A 19928-nucleotide genomic window follows, 5' to 3' on the forward strand; every position below is an offset into this window, starting at 1 on the left:
GGCTGTTTTAGAAAAAATGAAAATAGGATTGAATTGAAACAATAAAAAATACAGGAGGACCGCGCATGCAAATAACCTCTCTTCACATAACTCCCCCCTTTCGGGTCGGGTCGAACGCACGGGTATAGGTCATTAAACGATGTCGTTTTGACACCTACAAGCCTCATCTCAAATGGCGCCGTTTTAGCAGATTTATTTAAGCCAAAAAAAAAAACATTTGCAGCCTAAAATAGAAAAAAAATAGATTTAAAATTTCCTCTATTAGGGTTTCGGCCCTAGGTTCTGCCGCCACCAGTCCACGTCTCTGCGCCGCGACTCCATCATAGATGGTGCTCGACGCTGACGAAGAACGCGCGGGATCATTCCGGCGAGTACCCCCTTCTATTTTCTTTTCTTTACTACTTATTGTATTATTTAAAAAAAATAATCGAAAATAGAAACCAAAAAAGAGAAAAAAAAAACAAAATCTACCTTAAATCTAAAGTCTCTGCTTGTGATATCAATTCTTTTTTTTTATTTGATTTGTGAATCCCCTTTTTACAAATTTTCAATAGCTTTTTATAGCCAAAATGAAACAAGAAAATAGAAATATATTCTGTTATCTGCTGGCCTTGATTTGCGATTTTTGATTTTCTTGTTCTTTTTTTTTCCTTGCCTGTGCTGTTTGTTGCCATTTTTGCTGTGCAGGTACAAGCTCAGAGGGACGTCTGGCGTCTTGGAGAGGCAAAGACGCTGCAGGGAGGGCTTAGTTCTTCTGCTGCGCTAGGAGCTGGATGCTGCTAGGGTTTTTGGTTCTGTTTTTAGTTTGGGTTGGGCTTATTGGGCTAGGGGTATTTAGGCTAGTGGGCCAAATTAAATTTAGGTTTTGGGTTAGGGTTTGGGCTAGTGTAATGGGTTTATTTATTTTAGGTTTTAATTTATTATTTTTTGATTTTGTAATCGGATTTTGGACTTTTAATATTAATATTTGATTTTTATATTTATCGGCCTGGGCAAAACTTAGGTATTACACTTTAAAATTTAAAATAAACAATTTTAAAAGAAGATTTCTTTAATTTTTTAAAGATTCATGTTGACTTACTAATCAATTTAAAATTTATACCTAATCTTAACTATCATCAATTTAATTTTATAATCAACAAAAAATATTATTTCATAACATTTAATTTCAAAATAACATTCACCGTTAATTAAATGAAAAATTCTAAAAATATTTGAAAATTCTGGCACAAGTGTAGAGAAAATGCTAGTGTAATACATCTCAAAGTCATCATGTTGTGTAATTAGCAATACTAATATATTTAAGATTAAAAGAAAAAAATCAATAAGTGGTTGAGTGCAACGGTAAGGTACATTGTATTTTCAATGTAAAACACATGTTCAAATTTTGAAGACAATAATGTTGGGGAGGTAATCACAAACTACGAACATAGATCATAAAATGAACAATTAAAATTACCAAAAAGAAAAATAAAAAGATAATTAAGAAAACAATGATAATTTGATTTTTTTCTTGGTTTTAAGTATATATTTATATGAATTAAAATTTGATTGAGTCATTAATATAAGTAAATACTCAAGCTTTAGTAAAAAAGTAAAATTATATATATATTTGGAGTAGTGAAATATGGAAATAGATGCGAATATACTTTTATTAATCACTAGTTTATTGAAAACATATAGATGAATTGATACGGCTGGTGAACATATAGAATAATTGAAATGGAAATAGTCTTGTCCCCTAAGCAGTGAAAACTTGATGTTAGTTGGCTCTATGAGGTGGAACCTTTTATATTCAATAAAGTTTAAGTTGTTTTAGAACTCTCGGCGATGGTGGCCATTGCCAAAATATGTTGAAGTCGGCATTGAAGAAGCGTTTGCAATCTTCTTGCACCAAGCGATATGGAACAGGTGGGCAAGCTCTGAGAAACGGGAGTATAGTTCATCGAGTTCCCTTGGGTTACATTGATGGATGGGAGTTTTCCACCAATGATTAGTATTGTTTGTCTCACTTGTCTGCTGAGCTGAAACAAGCTCTCTTTTTTTCCTTTTGATTTCATCCATTTGGCTATGGACCTCATTGTAGTGCTGGACAAGTTTATTGGTTCTTACCATACGGTAAGCTTCAATGAGAATGTTAGTGTTGTCATTTATAGGTCTATTTTTGCTCAAAAAGTGGTTTGAAACAGATTCAACAGATGGGCAACCAAATGAAAAGGGTTTACCTGTAGGAGAAAAGACAATAAAAAGGATCTCCGTACCACATAAAATGGAAAGCTCACTTATTTTTTTATAGATTCCCAGTCGGCGTTTCGAGAATGTGACTAACCGATCTTCCTTGTTTTCTATCATTTTCATTTGAGTCTTTTTTCGTCCCCTAGTTTTCTTTCCTGTGCTTGCCATTGCTAAAAGATCTGAGGACAAAAGAAACAAGCAAAAAGGTTAAAAAGGAAAAATGCTTTATTAACCTTTTTAGATATATTGCGGAATGAAATTCTTACAGGATAGAATGCATATATATAGGACAGAAAAACCCTAGAAATTATAGGCTCAAACAAATAATCTGTCACTTACCAAAAGTGTGATAATTTGTTGCGCTTAGTTAGTCTATGGTACTATAAAGAATTTGTTTCAACAAATTGATAACATCTATTTGATGTTTAACGACTGATTATCGTGTTAGTAATTGAATTTCTCTCTCTTTTTCTGGTACAGTTAATAATTGAATATAATCTTTAATCAAATAGGTAAATGTGCTATTTCAATGTTGTATTTATAAATCTTGTCTCATTGATCAATTGTATATAAATCTTGTTTCATCAATCGTGTTTTTAAGAACTAAATTGCTGGTATAGAATGTATATAGAAATGAAGGGAAAAAAAGCCCCAAAATGCATAAAAGGAAATAATAGATATTATGATGCTATCAATAGCAAATTGCAGATTATCTTACCATGTATGATGATAATGATTATAATAAGTACATTTATTTTAATATTATCTAAATTTATTTATTTTTAATTTCCAACATCATGTCTAAAATAAACATTTTAACTTTTCAGTGTAATTTTTGACAATAATGTTAAACACTTGAAATTGACAAACTACACATTTTCACAATAATTTTTCCAAACGAAGCACTTTAAAAGAACTTCTCAATAGAAATATCAATGCCGAATTGGCCTCTGTGGCTGCCACTTTCGTATCAGCACCCTCTGTGGCTGCTCAAGGGTTTGGCCTATAGGGAAAGTCTTGTGGCAAATATAAAACATTCACGGGCTTTACACTATCACTAGTGATGGATTTTGTGGTGGTAGATAGATTATAGACATTGGTGGAGGGTTTTCGATGGTTGGATTTATGGTCACTTAGGGCTTGGTAAGAAAGGAAAGCCTTGTCGTAGAAATTGCACTTATAAAAACAACTTTAAAGCCATCAAAGTAGATTCTAATAATAATGACAAGGAAGATAGACAAAGGCCATTAGCATCGTCGGCGACGACCTTTTGGTTGTCGTTGGTGGCAAGGGCAAAGTCAATTTTTTTTAAGGTGTAACACCCCAAACCCGGCCTAGATGTTATGGCCAAATCTGGCGATATCACATTAAAGTGTTTATCGAAAACATAGTTTCAATGAAAAAAAAACCCATTCCATATTAATTCTCGTTTATTGAAAACTCAAGTTGTCTTTAGCAGTTTGTTGATCATATTAGTTTGTTACTATATTTAAAACATTGTTTGTTACGGAAGCTTTTACAGTATTTTACGAAAACGTGGTGTCTTGAAAAGCATACAGCTTTTGAAAATTCGCGTCCTACTACTATCAGTAAGATTCTAAATAATTAAAATCCCAAATAAAAAATTAACAATTTAAAAAGGCCTTATTACAATCAAATACCCAAATTAAATTATTATCAGTAAAAATCCAGTAGAGAAGTAGGTGCGGTTGTGTGGCCACCTCTGAGTCTCTCACAGCACCAGTCCCTAAGACTAGGGATTACCTGTACAATAAACAGAGGGGTGAGCTTACAAAAACTCAGTGTGTAACCCCATATAAGAAAAATGGCCAAACAGGCCCTAGGCAAGTACAGTCTGGGCCTAAGCCCAATTCAATAACAGTTCATTTCAGTTGGGCCATAGCCCATTACAGTGACAGTAACAGTTCAGACATGCAATCAAAAATCTTACCCAACCAGCCTCTACACTCCACTCCGTCTAGCCCAACACTCCATGTGGGGATAATATCACCCACCCATCCCTACACTCCAAAATTAACACCGATTGCGACACTAAATAGTATATGTAGCACAGCTGCCAGTACAGTACAATTCCTCCAATAATAATCCCATTCCCATGCAACATATCATACAAGTATGCAACATATATATATCATGGCATGTTTATATACAGTCATAGATAACATAGAGCATGTAGTCATTTTATAACATAGGGGCAAAACAATCATTTTACCACGTGAGAGCATAATAGTCATTTTACATCAGTTTGGGAGTCTACGTCTACTTACCGACCCATCAGTAGGTCCACAGTCATCTCAAGCGACTTGTGCATCCTTAACAGTCAAATAGTGAAATTGGGCCCAAGGCCCATAATGCAGGCCCATGTGGGCCCACACACTCGTGTGGCCCACATAGCCCAAAATTGGTCTCGATTATGAAATTACACAGTTTGGCCCAATTTTCTACACATGCTCATTGGGCCCACACAGTCCATTTTAGTCTATTGTGGCCCAAAACGGCCTAAGACCACGAAATCGCTCATGGTGACTGCCTCTAATGCCCACGTTTTATGCGTTCGGCTTACCACACAAGCGAGCGCACGCTCGTGTAGCATCAATTTCCATAATCTCCAGCTTTTACCAGTTTACGTTTTGGGTAGGGTTTATACACCTGATTTAGTTAGTAATTAAACTGCACTCCGAGCACTCCAAAAAATCGAGATAAACCAAAAACATACCCTCAGATTCTTGAAGATGAACCAACCAACCCTTGGTCTCCACCTAAAACGAGAGTCACAAAACCTTTTCGTTAAACCTTAAATCAAGTTTCCCTATAACATTAATTAAACCATACTTATCGATCAACACAACCCTTCATTCAGTATCTTATAAAACGAGACAACAACACCCAAATCACTTACCAAACTGATGATAGCACAGAGTGCAATTTGGCAATACAAGAGGGAACAAATCGAGATGAGGAAACAAAGACTAAAAAGAGGCAAACAGAGGGGGTGACGACAAGAATAGGAAAAAGATAACGATGGAAAAGGAAGTGCATAGCCGAAAGGGGACAGAAAATAAAGCAGAACTCACCTAGCAATATTGGGCCAAGGAGAGGAACAAGATAACGCACGATCAGCTTGAGGGGAAGGGAAACTAGCGTCACAATTTTGGGAACAGAAAAGGGAATCGAATTTTGAAAATAACAGCAGCAATTGGAGGATTTTTGGCTGACAACAAAAAGGTAAAAAAGAAAAAGAAGAAAAAAAAGAAAAGATAGAGAGGGGAAGATTCGACCAAGAAGAGGAGGGGGACGTTTGCTCACCTTTTTCTATTAAGAATAGAAATTTTTGGAAAGCATAAGATTCTACTCAATCCCCACTTCCCCCTAACTCCCTCAATTAACTCCTCCTATCCCTAAATTTGCTCCCACACTTCCTCACACCCCTCAAACACTCCAAACCGTCCACATTCATCCCACTCTCTTTAGAATTATGCCTTCACTCAAACACCTCCACGGCATCTAGCAAAAATAAATTCTTCACTCGCGCAGAGACTCAAACACCTAACCCCTAGAAAAACTAACCCTCCACTTATCCACCAGACCAGCAGGCCCATTCTGACATATTTTATCAACATATATTTATAAGCCTACTGAATAGAGATAGGGTTTTATTCATTTAAAACAAAAATTTTGCCCAAGCCAAGGCTTGAACCCAAGACTTCTCAGACACTCCCAGAACACATAACCACTGAAGCAGACATATATTTGTGTCACAAACATACAAAAACAAATATATAAGAGATTTTTGCGGCGTTACATAAGGGGACTAGAATTAAGGTGTATATTTTTACAATAATCATCTGCCATGATATACATTATTATTTATATCCATTTTCACATAATTTTAGGTTGTCTAATAACTAAATCAAGTCATTGTAGTGTTAATTCATATGTTTACACTTTAAGTATTAATTTATGCTTTTTAGTAGTTCTTATCATATTTGATATCTAAATCAGGTTATGTGGTTATGTAGGATGTATCGGGATCTAAAGATGCAACTTTTGGATGAAACTGATGCCAATGTTGTGATATTAGGCCATAAAAGTCGCGACATTAAAGATAGGAGTAAGAACAAACTCTTGGGACGAAACTTCCATGAATGTCACGACATTGGAATTGAATGTCATGACATCGCTTGAATGTTGCAACATTGGATTTGAATGTTGAGACATTGTTTCTAAGTGGCCATAATTTCCTGTGTGTGTTGGTTGCGATTTTAAGGGCAATTAGGGATCTTTTTCCAACTTAAAACCCTAGTTGTCATTATAAACAAATATGCAATTTAGTCTTTTGAGTATTGTCTATATAAACAATATTATAACCAGATTTTAAGGGATTCAGACTTGATTAGATTTTTTATACCTTGAATTTTTAGCTTTCTATTCTTTAGTTTAGTTTTTCTTTTATGTTTTCTTAGTTGTAAAATTTCTATTTTGAAGTTGAAACAATTACGAGCAGAGATTGTTCCGGAACCACACTAATACATCGATTAAATTCATGAGCATTCTTTTCCCTATTCTGTTTATTCATAGCTCTTACGTTAATTTGATTAATTGATTGTTTGTATGATTAGTAGAATAAATTTATGCTTTATTCATATTTCTCATGAATTGATTGCTTATTTAATAATTCGATTATGTAATTAATTATCTAAAATTGAGTGTTTATTCAAGTCTTTCAAAGAACTTAGTATATTAAGATTGACGACCTTAGTAGAACATATACATAGGTGAGACAGAAAGGGTATTTTGTTGTGCTAGCCTTTAAGGGACTTGTGCTGAGCGGTGAGACCGAAAGGGTATCTTAGGTGGTAACTCTTAACGAGAATGAGACCGAAAGGGTATCCTTTGTTAAGAGTGATAAATAATTCAATTAAGGGTAATTATTGACTTAATTAATAATTAGAGATTCAATTGATTCTAGGCTAAGTAGCTCGCTAATTTACTGTTAGTACAAATCTCCGATTAAGAAAATCTCGAACACACGAGCCGAACTTGAACAGAAAAAGAAGAAATAGGAAAAGGCTCCAAGACGTGTATCAAATCACTATCTTTAAGGTTATATTCGCCCCACCTATCTTTGGTGTGCAAGTGAGTTCCAAGTAAATTAACCTCAAGGATACAATGAAGCCAATGACTATTTGCGTTTTGCACTAACGAGAATAACCCACTACACACTGAGTAATGTATGACAAGAAACTCAATTTCTCTAAAGGATTTCTGCAGTATTACTTTATAGAATAATCTAATAATATTAGAAAATGAAGGAAAGAAAGAAAGAATATTAGAATTTATTGGTGTGATTTCCAAATGAAATCTCATTCCTATTTATAGGAATTTTCATGTCTCTTCATAGAGACATCTTTCAATAGGTGTCTTTCTCAATAATAATGTCTTTAAAATAAACACACAATTATTCATTTAATATTATAACTATTCAAGTAATATTGTTTAAATAGTTATAATTCTTTTCAAAAATCAATTAATATAACTTTTGATTAATTACACCCATTCATTTATAGTTATTAGAACACTATAAATATGTGAAAATGTTCCAACAATCTCCCCCAATTTTCAAAATATTTTAGATTTTGATATTCTTGGAAATCAATTTGCATAAATAAATGTATCTTACGATTAAACCTTCACTTAGTGAAAATATGTTAAAGTTAATCGAAATTGCATGGTAGACTAAACTTTGAACCAACTATTCCATTTGATTAACCGAACATATCTCGCACAATGATTTCAACATCGGTCAATGCATAGTATCTAAGGACACTATTATGGCCATGTGTCGATGTCCTCTTTTCATGAGTGCTGTCAGAACCAACCCTTGAGCTCCTAGAAGCGGTCACATTTCCACTCACATTGGTAGATCCCATCAAGAGTGTTATCGTAATTATAACACTCTAACATATTTATGTTATGGGTCCATTAATAGTACATTACTCATCCTTCCCTTATCATTACGGGTACCTAGCACTTTAGTCTTAGGATAGATTTATTTATAGTGCTAACAATCACATACTAATGATGTACTTTGTCTCATTGAACTCAAGACTTGACGTTATGCGAAGCGTTGAGTCGAGTTTCTATCATAGGTGACTCTAATTAATGGGCTTGAGTCCCATCCCTTTTGAGGTCATTTTTACTGCATCTCTAGTAAGAATTTTTGTCAAAGGATCTGTCAAATTTTAACTTGACCTCACATAATTAATAGTGATCACTCCATCAGAGATTAATTGTTGGACATAACTATGTCTTAATCCAATGTGTCTAGACTTTCCATTATATACTTGGCTATATGCCTTTACTAGAGTGGCGTCACTATCACAACGAATAGAAATAGGTGAAATTGGCTTAGGCCATAAAGGTATATCATAAAGTAAATTTCTTAACCATTCTATTTCTTTAGATGCAGCGGCTAATGCAATAAATTCTGCTGCCATGGTGGAATCAGTAATACATGTTTGTTTATTGGAACCCCAAGAAATGACTCCTCCACCAAGAATGAAGATCCATTCACTAGTAGATGCATGATCTTCCAAACTTGTAATCCAACTAACATCCGAATACCTTTCTAAAACTGAAGGATATCCATTATAACACAATCCATAGTTAATAGTTTTCTTTAAGTACCTAAGTACTCTATTCAAAGCTTGCCAATGCAAACTACTTAGATTACTTGTGTACCTACTCAATTTCCCAACAACATATGTAATATCTGGTCTTATACAAGTCATTATGTACATAAGACAACCAATTAGACTTGCATATTTCAATTGATCAATTTTCCTACCGGCATTAGATACTAATTTTATTTGAGGATCCATGGGTGTAGATGCTGGTATACAGTTGAAAAGATCAAACTTTTTAAGCACGTTTTCAATGTAATGTGATTGTGATAAAGCTATAATGCTTTCATCTCGGGTTATTTTAATCCCAAGAATAACATCTGCTACACCCATATCCTTCATAGCAAAGTTGTTTGACAAGAATTTCTTTGTGTTTTCTATTTGTTCCAAATCTGTGCCAAAAATGAGCATGTCATCTACAGATAAGCAAATTATGACACCTTTTTTATTTTTAAATTTACTATATATGCACTTATTAGATTCATTTATTTTATAGCCATTAGCTAAAACAACCTTGTCAAACTTTTGATGCCATTGTTTTGGTGCTTGTTTAAATCCATATAAAGATTTAATAAGCTTACATACCTTATGCTCTTGTCCTGGAACAAAAAATCCTTCCGGTTGTTCCATGCACACTTCATCTTCCAATTCACCATTTAAAAATGCAGTTTTAACATCCATTTGGTGAACAACCAAATTATATATAGAGGTAAGTGATATTAAGAGTCTAATTGTAGCAATTCTTGCTACTGGAGCATAGGTATCAAAGTAATCAATACCTTGTTTTTGTGTAAAACCTTTGGCCACCAACCTTGCTTTAAATTTATCAATGGTTCCATCGACCTTCATTTTCTTTTTGAAGATCCATTTACAACCCATTGATTTGGAACCTGGTGGAAGATCAACTAAGATCCAAGTTTGATTTCCCATTATTGAATCCATTTCATCATTTATTGCTTCTTTCCAAAAAGTAGAGTCTTGAGATTTTATTGCCTCTTCAAATGTAATAGGATCAGATTTCGTATTATAACAATAAGGTATCATATTGCATATACTTTCACCTTTTCCTTCTACAAGAAACATAATAAAATCTGGTCCAAAATCTTTGACCTTTTTAATCCTCTTACTTCTTCTTAATTCTTGACAAGATTTATCATTATTATCAATTTGTTCCAATGGAATCTCATTCTCATTTGAAGAATGAATTAATTGTTGGGTGTAATTGTCTTGATATAGAATTAAATCTATTTTCATAAAAATAACATCTATTGATTCAATAATGATTAATTGAAATTGAATCATTTGGTTCAATTACCAACCTATATGCCTTGCTATTATGTGCATATCCTATAAATATGCATTCAATTCTTCTTTAATCTAACTTTTTACGTTTAGGTGTTGGAACTTTGACAATAGTTCTACAATCCCAAACCTTCAAATAATTAATGTTTGGTTTCCTTTTCTTCCATTGTTCATAGGGGTTATTTTAGTTTCCTTATTAGGAATTCTATTCAATATATGACAAGTTGTTATAACAGTTTCTCCCCAAAAACCTTGTCCAAGACCTGAATATGATAACATTGAATTTACCATTTTAGTCAAGACTCTATTTTTGCTTTCAACTACACCATTTTGTTGTGGTCTGTAAGGTGTTGAAACTTGATGGACAATTCCAGTGGATTCAAAATAACTTGGATTATAGTATTCTCCACCTCTATCCGATCTTAAGCACTTGATAAATGATTCACACTGAAGTTCAACTTCAGATTTATAAAGTTTAAATTTATCAAGCGCTTCATCTTTTGAATGCAATAAATATACATAACAATATCTAGAACAATCATAATAAAAGTAAAAAATATTTCTTTCCACCTAATGTAGGAGTATTATGTATGTCACATAAATCACTATGTATCAAATCAAGCAATTTTGTTTTCCTTTTAACCTTAGGGAAAGGGTTTCTTGTAATTTTAGTCAACATACATGTATTGCATTTTTCAATATTATTATTAAAAACAGAATTAAATCTAACTTATACATGTCATTCAATTTTCTATAATTCAAATGACCTAATCTATAATGCCATAAACAAAAGATTCAACCATATAAGTAGAAATAATATTTTATTCTTATTAATAATATTGAGTTTGAACATACTCTTATACATATACCATTTCCCTACAAAAATTCTCTCCTTAGACAAAATAAACTTATTTGCCTCAAAAACAAGTTTGAAACCAAACTTATTTAATAGACTTCCAGACACTAAATTCTTCCTAACTTCTAGTACATAATATACATCATTTAAGGTTAAAACCTTTCCAGAAGTGAATTATAGTTCAACAGACCATTTGCCTTTGATTGCTGCGGTGGAATAATTTCCCATGTACAATACATTATCATTTTCACATTGTGTAAACGTTGTGAACATGCTTTTTTCTTTGCACACATGTTTGGTTGCTCCGGTATCAATCCACCATGTATTATCATCTTGTGCCATATTAATTTCAGATATCATTGCAACGAACTTTTCGTTATTATCAGCCTTAGAAGATGATTTCTTCTTTAAAAATTGACATTCATTCTTGAAATGTCCTGGCTTACCACAATGATAGCATGAGCTCTTTTGTTTCTTTTTGAACTTAGGTGATCTATAAGTCTGTTTGAACTTTCTCTTGAATGGTTTAGTAGTCTGTACTTCCTCCGTAACATGCACTTTGGCATTTTCAGAATTTAGGTTCTGATCTTGCTTTCGATATTCTTCTTTAATACAAAGATGATTTGCCAAAGCCTCAAGAGGTATTTCCTCTTTCTTATGTTTTAGACTTCTTTTAAAGTCTTTCCAAGATGGAGGAAGTTTGTCTATTATGGAGTATACAACAACCATTTCATCCATTTTTATATCATATTGCTTGAATTGATTCAACATATTTTCAATATCACGGAATTGTTCCATAACAGAATGACCACCAGCCATTTGATAATTATTGAAACGACTAACAAGAAATTTCTTACTTGTAACATCTTCAGTCATGTATCTTGTCTCCAATTTGTCCCATAATTCTTTAGCGGTGACCTCGTTTTGGTAGGTGTCGAGCAAACTATCAGATAAACCATTCAATATGTGGCCCATGCACATGTAATCAGCATTGTCCCATTTTTGTCTTTCTTGGGTTGCAATAACAGATTCATTGTCATTCTCTTCAGGTCTTGGAGTGCATCTTTTTCTTCCATCGTCGAAAATTACCATCATAAGCAATCTTCAAAGTTGATAATAAGAAGTGCATCTTTTTCTACCATCGTCGAAAATTACCACCATTAAACCGATCAAGTTTGACAAAGTTGGAAGCCAACTCCCTTAGTGTTCCACTTTCATGTGTTGTGGTAGTCATCATGGATTATAACCTTAAAATTGTTAGTACAAATCTCCAGTGAAGAAAATCTCAAACAAACGAATGGAACTTGAACAGAAAAAGAAGAAATAGGACAAGGCTCCAAGGCGTGTATCAAGTCACTATCTTTAAGGTTATATTCGCCCCCACCTATCTTCAGTGTGCAAATGAGTAAGCAAATTAACCTTGAGGATACAATAAAGCCAATGACTATTTACGTTTTGCACTGACGAGAATAACCCACTACACACTGAGCAATGTATGACAAGAAACTCAATTTCTCTAAAGGATTTCTGCAGTAATACTTTATAGAATAATCTAATAATATTAGAAAATGAAGGAAGGAAAGAAAGAATATTAGAATTTGTTGGTGTGATTTCCAAATGAAATCCCATTCCCATTTATAGAAATTTTCATGTCTCTTCATAAAGACATCTTTCAATAGGTGTCTTTCTGAATAATAATGCATTTAAAATAAACACATAATCATTCATTAAATATTATAACTATTCAAATAATATTATTTAAATAGTTATAATTATTTTCAAAAATTAAATAATATAAATTTTGATTAATTACACCCATTCATTTATAGTTATTGGAACACTATAAATATTTTAAAATGTTCCAACATTTGCAACTAGGAATAGGAAGTTCCAATAGTTTAACTTAGGTTTAGTTTTAGTTTAATTTAGTTTTATGGTCATTTTAATTTGGAATTTGCACTACTAATTAGTAACTCGATTATATTAGTAATTATTTTTAGGTAATTAATTTAGTAATAATTTTCTCTAGTATAACAATCCCTTGGGTACGATCCTCAAAATACTTTCCAAGTGTTTCATTGTAAACTAGCTATATTACAATTTGACTTGTATACTTGCAGATATCGCACTTCAATTCTTACATTTAATTGCAGATTTATTAGCCCGACACTTACACGCTAGGGAGAGGTTAAGTTGTTGGCATCGTTGCCTTGGATTGCGATGGTTTAAAATTGTTATTGAATTGGTTACTCTGTAAAATCATACTAACCGAAAGATGAATGAGCTAGATAGTGCTCTAATTTTTCTTACATAATTACTTTTATAATTTCATTATTTTTGTTATTTTTTTCAGTTGCCTTGTTGACTAATTAATTTCATCATGGATGATGATGAATCTAGGTAGTGTGATTAGCGTTACGTATATGAAGGAGGATCAGGTTGGTTAAACGAAGCCTTGACAAACGATGATGTGAAGACAAAGCTGATAAGCACGAGCACTCAGACAAACCCCTTTATGAACCAAATGAGTCTACATCTGAGATGGACAGAATTGACCAAGACTGCTAAGATTCATTTGAGCAAATCCAAAACCAATTGAAATAAATGATGAAATTGCTTCAACGTCAATCAGAGGTGTAGACTCCAAGGGAAGAGGTCGTGCATAATGTTCCAAACTCTAATAATGAGGACCACTATATTGTTGTCAACCATGTCGAGTTAGATGATGAGGTTCAACAAGAGTTTGGAATCAGAGACCATGACAACGTCACGACGAGGTAAGATTGGGCATTGTGACGAGCTACCTCGTTGTTGCGACTGCATCAATTGATGTTACAACCACCATTAAAGGGTCAGGTTTCTTTCAAAATTCTTTATTTTGACGTTCTTCTATCCATTGTCAACACCTCTTCTTTTATTTTTGTTTTGATTTTATTATGTTTGTTAGAGTTGTGTGACCCAAATCCTTGTTAACGAAATAATACAATGGTAAAACTAGGGGATCTATGTAGGGTTTAAACAGTTGCACAAGTAGAATCTGTATAGAACTACACTTATTCTATTTGACGTTGATTAGAATAAGATTTTTCAACTTTTAAATAGATGTAGTTGATACTCCTCTTGTAAAATTCGATTTTCAACATTAGTAAATTTTCTTCTCCTGTGCCCGTGGTTTTTTTCCTCGAAAGGGTTTCCTCGTAAAATTTGTATGTTTTATTTTTCTTTCTTAATTCTTATTGTTTTATGATCGTTCTATATTGCCATTATTGACGTTCAGTTTTATCGATGTTTCATGTTAGTTAGTTGTAGTGTTTTATTTTTTTAGGTACTTTTTCGTCTGCTTGGAGCACACAGGATCCCAATGACAGTTGATAGCAAGGATGAGACCTTTTTTAGGGAAGTTTCTTTGTTCACACTTCATATTTTTATATTGAGGACAATGTATGCTCTAAAGTGTGGGGGGGAGTACATAGGATTAATTTGATTTGTGTTTTCTAGTTTTTTGTTATTTATTTTATATACTCGAAAAAATATTTGTTTTTGTTTAAATTGCATGGTGCTTCGCTTGATTATTGGTTGAGAACAATTGGTTGAGAACAATGAAGTATGGCTTGATTATTGTCAAGCATGCAATTTTTGATTGATATAAGATGATTTGTTTTGTTTTAAGGTAGATTAATTAGGTTACTTAGTTATATTGTATAATACACCAAAAATGTTTGATTGTGTGCCATAGGATAAATAAGCATTATAAATATTTATAGATACATGATGGTTGAATTAATTATTATTCATATGTTTAATTAAAAGTATGAAAGAAATTGTGTTTTGTGGAATGCTTAGGGGTGGCCTAAGATATAGTTTGAATAGCTAATACATAAACAACCTACCTTTATGCTATGCATCCCTAGTTCCCTTAATTGAGCCTAATGACTTCTTCTCAGTGAACCATTAATATTGAAACCGTGAGCCCAAAATTGAATTAAAACTTGAACCTTTTTGTATCTTCGATCCCTTATTGCATTATGAAATAGATGTCAAGCCATAGTTATTGAAGATTTAGGTAGAGACATCTCAGGGATTTCAAAATAAAAGTGAGCGGAAAAGTAAGAAACGATCAATTCTTACATTTAATTGCAGATTTACAAGCCCTGACACACGCACACTGGGGTGTGGTCAGATAGTAAAAATGTAATTTCACCATTTAATAGCCTATATCTTTATAATTTTTAAAAGATTAAATCAATTATTTTTTATTTTTAAAAGACTAAAATGTAAAATTACTATATACTAATTTAAAATTTTATAAATTATAAATAAGCTAAAGATGAAAATTCTCATTCTTGGGGAACCAGGACCTACCAATCACGAGTCAACATCATGAGATAAACGTAAATTCTTCTTCTTTAGTTGGTGGCGACTTGGTCATTGGCATGTTTGCCTTCCTTTATTGAGAATACTAGCATTAAGGTTTTTTGTTTTGATTACTGTGAATTAAAAAAAAATTCAGAGAGTTTTATTTTTTAGGGTGGAAATTCAATTTTATTTTTAACTCAATTTCAAATTTAATTGGATTTAATTTGACTTCTAAAAATCGAGATGTTCATGAGCCAGATAAGCTGTTTTGAGCAAAGTTTGAATTTAAACTTTTAACTTTAGGCCAGTTCGTGTTATTATTTATAAATAATAAAAATCTTATATAATTTTTTTAAAACTGTAAGAAGAACATCATGACGTGAATTACACCAATTAAAGTGTCGATGTGGAAATTTTTAAAAGAATTGTTAATCAATCAGCTGATATCTCATTTTTTTATTGAATAAAGTTGTTTGATTAGCCGTAGTGTACGCATCAGCATTCATTTAAGCTATGATTTACTTATGATTTTTGTGTCGAGAATTTGATCACAAAATAATAATAATAATTGTAATAATTTACTTTTGTCACAATTGTTAATAATTTTAATGTCAATGTCACCATGACCATGTTTATCACTATTCGTTACACTTTTAGTGTCGAAAATTTGAATAATTGTGATGACTTTATAATTATTGTTACAAATACTTTAAATCTAATCACGATTAATAGTTTTGTTGAGTATTTTTTCTCCACTAAAATACTATTTCTTTTAAGCAAACTCAAAATTTTTTACAAATTCTCTATTAAGATGTCTGCTCATAAAATTCTTTTTAAGTCAATGGAGGGTCTTTTACCAAAAAGTTTGTTTGACGTGATAATATTCATTTGATGTTTAATGATTGATTATCGTGTCAGTAATTAAAATTTATTAGTTAAATCCTTATTTTAAAATATACATTTTACATATTTTATGTTCACCTAAATTATTTTTTCGAGTTGGTACCTTTATTAATATAATCGTTAATTAAACCGTTAAGTCTATTTTAAAAAACAAAAATATTATATATATTCTTTTATTTTTATTTTTTCTTTCTTCGAGCTAGACCAATGATCGAATTAGTCAGGCTAATAGTTCTCGGTTTGGCTAGTTTGTCCGATTAGATCAGATAAATTATTAAAAAATTCATAAAGAATAAAAATATTTTTAAAAAGAGAAAATTGGTTCAATTGTTTTTTTTAGCTTGGTCCAATTAGTTTGTATTACTCTCTGAGTTAATCGATTCAACTCTTATCTCTGAACCAGTGCCTCAATCAATTCCTGATCCAGTCGGCTCAATTCTAAAAATATTGGTTTTGATTAATGAAATAACTTTTTCGATCCCATAAAGTCTAACAAACAAGCGGTGGAGTTCGAAAACAAAAGAAATTGTCACGTCTCGACCTCATGAGAGCAAATTTTGATCATATGGTATTGCCAAATATTATAAAGGAAAAAGAAGAAGAAAAAGGAAATCATAGAAATAATAAAGAGGAAGAAATAATGTAGAAGGAAAAAAGGAAATGAAATAATTAATTTTTTTTACGTTTTATGACCTGACAGTTTATTATTGACTGTAATTCTTTTTAACGAATATAACATAAGAATAGTTTAGGTATCACTTGTGACAAAAATATTTTAGGTACCAACATAGTTATAGCCAATGTTGAATGCTTACATATTGAAAGATAATCTTCGAGTAACTGTAAGTATCAAATTATTATATAAATGGATTGTTTGTGTAGTTAATAAACTAGATTAAAATCTACTCATGACAACTGCACATGATGATATTCAAAAGCTTACGTATGATAAGTCTCGAACTTAAATATTCAAAACCCAGAACCTCCACATCTCCAACTTCTTCAATTAAACCAAGATCTCATCGACTTAAATTTTCAATGTTTAAAGCTATGAACGACACATAATACAAATCTCATTCAGTAATATAAGCAAACCTCATTTCATTGTGATATATTATTATCCTGTTTATGTAATATGAAAATATTTTAATGGTATATCTTGGAAGTGAAAGGCGTATATATTAATCCATAATATATATACATATATAAAAGTATGATTTTGGGAAAAAAATTAAATTGATTAATATAATTTTGTTATTCATTATATTATTAAATTTTTATTAAATTTTTTATAAGTTTTATCACTTTTATAAAATAAAAGAAATTTAATTTCACAAAATATTTGGTTAAATAAATTTATTTTATAAAGAATGATTATTTTTATAAACAAGAATTTTGATTCAATTAAAAGACTTTTATTAAATGATTTTATATACATATAAATAACTTAAATTTTATATTGAATTAATTTATATTTAAATTATTATATTTTTATTAAAAAGAAAAATATATTACTTTAGTTTTAAATAATAAATTTTAATTATTTATAAAATAGGTAACTCTATTGTGTCATATATAAAATCTTATAAATAATATATTTATATAACCTAACCTAATATATTATAATTATATTAATCATATTACGAACTATTATGACCAATTTATTCACTATTAAGAAAAGAAAAAATGAATAGTGAAGTAACTTTCAAACTCTTGGTTAACGTCTATGTAACCTTCTTAATCCGGCCTAGACGTTACACTTGAATTCGGGAGATTACATTAGTCACCGAAGTGGCCTGATAAGTTATTGAAGTTTTAAAAATAATTAATAAAAAAAACATTTGTTTATTTTAGAAGGAAGTTTAGTCTCTTTTTTTTCATAAAAATTCAAGAGTTACAACAAAAAAAATATTAAGTATAACATCTTCATTATAATGGTGTTTACTATTGAAAACTTAGTTGAAAATCCAATTACTTTCTTAACAAAACATATTTACAATTTAGCAATGAAAAAGTGATATTAACGTAATTTTAATAAGAACCATGTTTCATACATAATTAAATAAAATTCATATTCTAATAGCCTAAATGATTTAAATGTCATGTATGCTTAAGTAAAATCCGTAAACTAAGTCCCATGCCACAATAATAATATAGTTTCAAATAACCATAATTATAAAATAATCAGTCTAAAATACTTTTATATAGAAATCAATATTTCGAGCCGAGTTCGAGTACTAACATTGTGAGTTATTTGTAAAGAAGGAAAACAAGGGGGTGAGCTTTGAAAGCTCACTGTGAGTTCCATCACAAGGAAACCGAAACAAAATAGTGGACAAAACACTTTGGCAATTTCGAGAATAAACAAAATCACAAAGCACTTCAGATTAATAGTTTTTCACATAAAACATGTTACTATTATTTATCAGAACTCAAAATAATCATAATCGACTAATAATTCAAAATATCATTATTTCAGATTAACTCAACACAAGAATAATCGGTGTAATGATTAATCATACAGAAACACTATTCATCGAGCAATTATCTATAGTAATTTCACACATATCAATTTTTCAAATCACACAACAATGTACATATGTATATATATGTATTGTTATCAGAAATCACAGTTTTGTATGCACATGTTTTTATGAATGCCATACAATTTCGGTTTGTCAGAAAGATCCTACCTCATCGCTACACACCGTAATGGGAGTTCCCTAGAACTCCCTTCTCCAATCATGTAACAACCCAATTTTCTGTAGTTTCAGAACAATGATTTGAGATCACTAAATTCGATGAAAAATTTAGAAAATTTATTAATTAATAATTATAAGTTAAGTGTGATTTTAGAAATATATTTGAATTAGTGAATTTTGTGATTTAAAAGAAAGTATTAGGTAAATTGGGTCAAAACGAGGTATCGAGACCGGATATTATAGAATCGAGCCGTAAATATTTTTATAAATATTTACGAGTGTCATTAGGTAGTATTAAAGTTTCGTTAAGAAATTTTAATGTTCGATGGTTAATTGATTAAAAAGACTAAATTACAACAAGGGTAAAAGTTTAATTATAGATTAAAGAAAAGTTAAAAGGACTAAATAGGTAATATGCCAAGCCCCATAAATGAGGCGGCATATGCATGGTAAAAATCTGAGATTTTTTAAGTATATTATTATATTATTATATTGTAAATTATATTAATTATATTATATTATTATATTTTTAAATAAACAAAATTGTTGACAAATGCATGGTGTATAGGATGACATGTGGAAAAATGAGATACATATATATTAGTAATGATTACATATTTACTTATTATTTAAGTAATTAATTTTATATTATTATTTTATTGTTATTATATTAAACTAATTAAATAAAAGAAATAAAAGATGGAAAAGAGAAATAGAAACAGAATAGGCAAACGAAACAGAGAAGGAAAGAAGGAAAGGAAAGAAAAGAAAAAAAGGAAGGAAAGGAAGAAAATTTGGGATTTCAAGATTTCAAGCTTAATTGGTAAGTCAAATTAAGTCCTTTTCTTATAATTTTGAGTTTTGATATTC

The sequence above is a fragment of the Gossypium raimondii genome, chromosome 4, assembly GCF_025698545.1.
Source record: "Gossypium raimondii isolate GPD5lz chromosome 4, ASM2569854v1, whole genome shotgun sequence".
Taxonomy (NCBI): Eukaryota; Viridiplantae; Streptophyta; class Magnoliopsida; order Malvales; family Malvaceae; genus Gossypium; species Gossypium raimondii.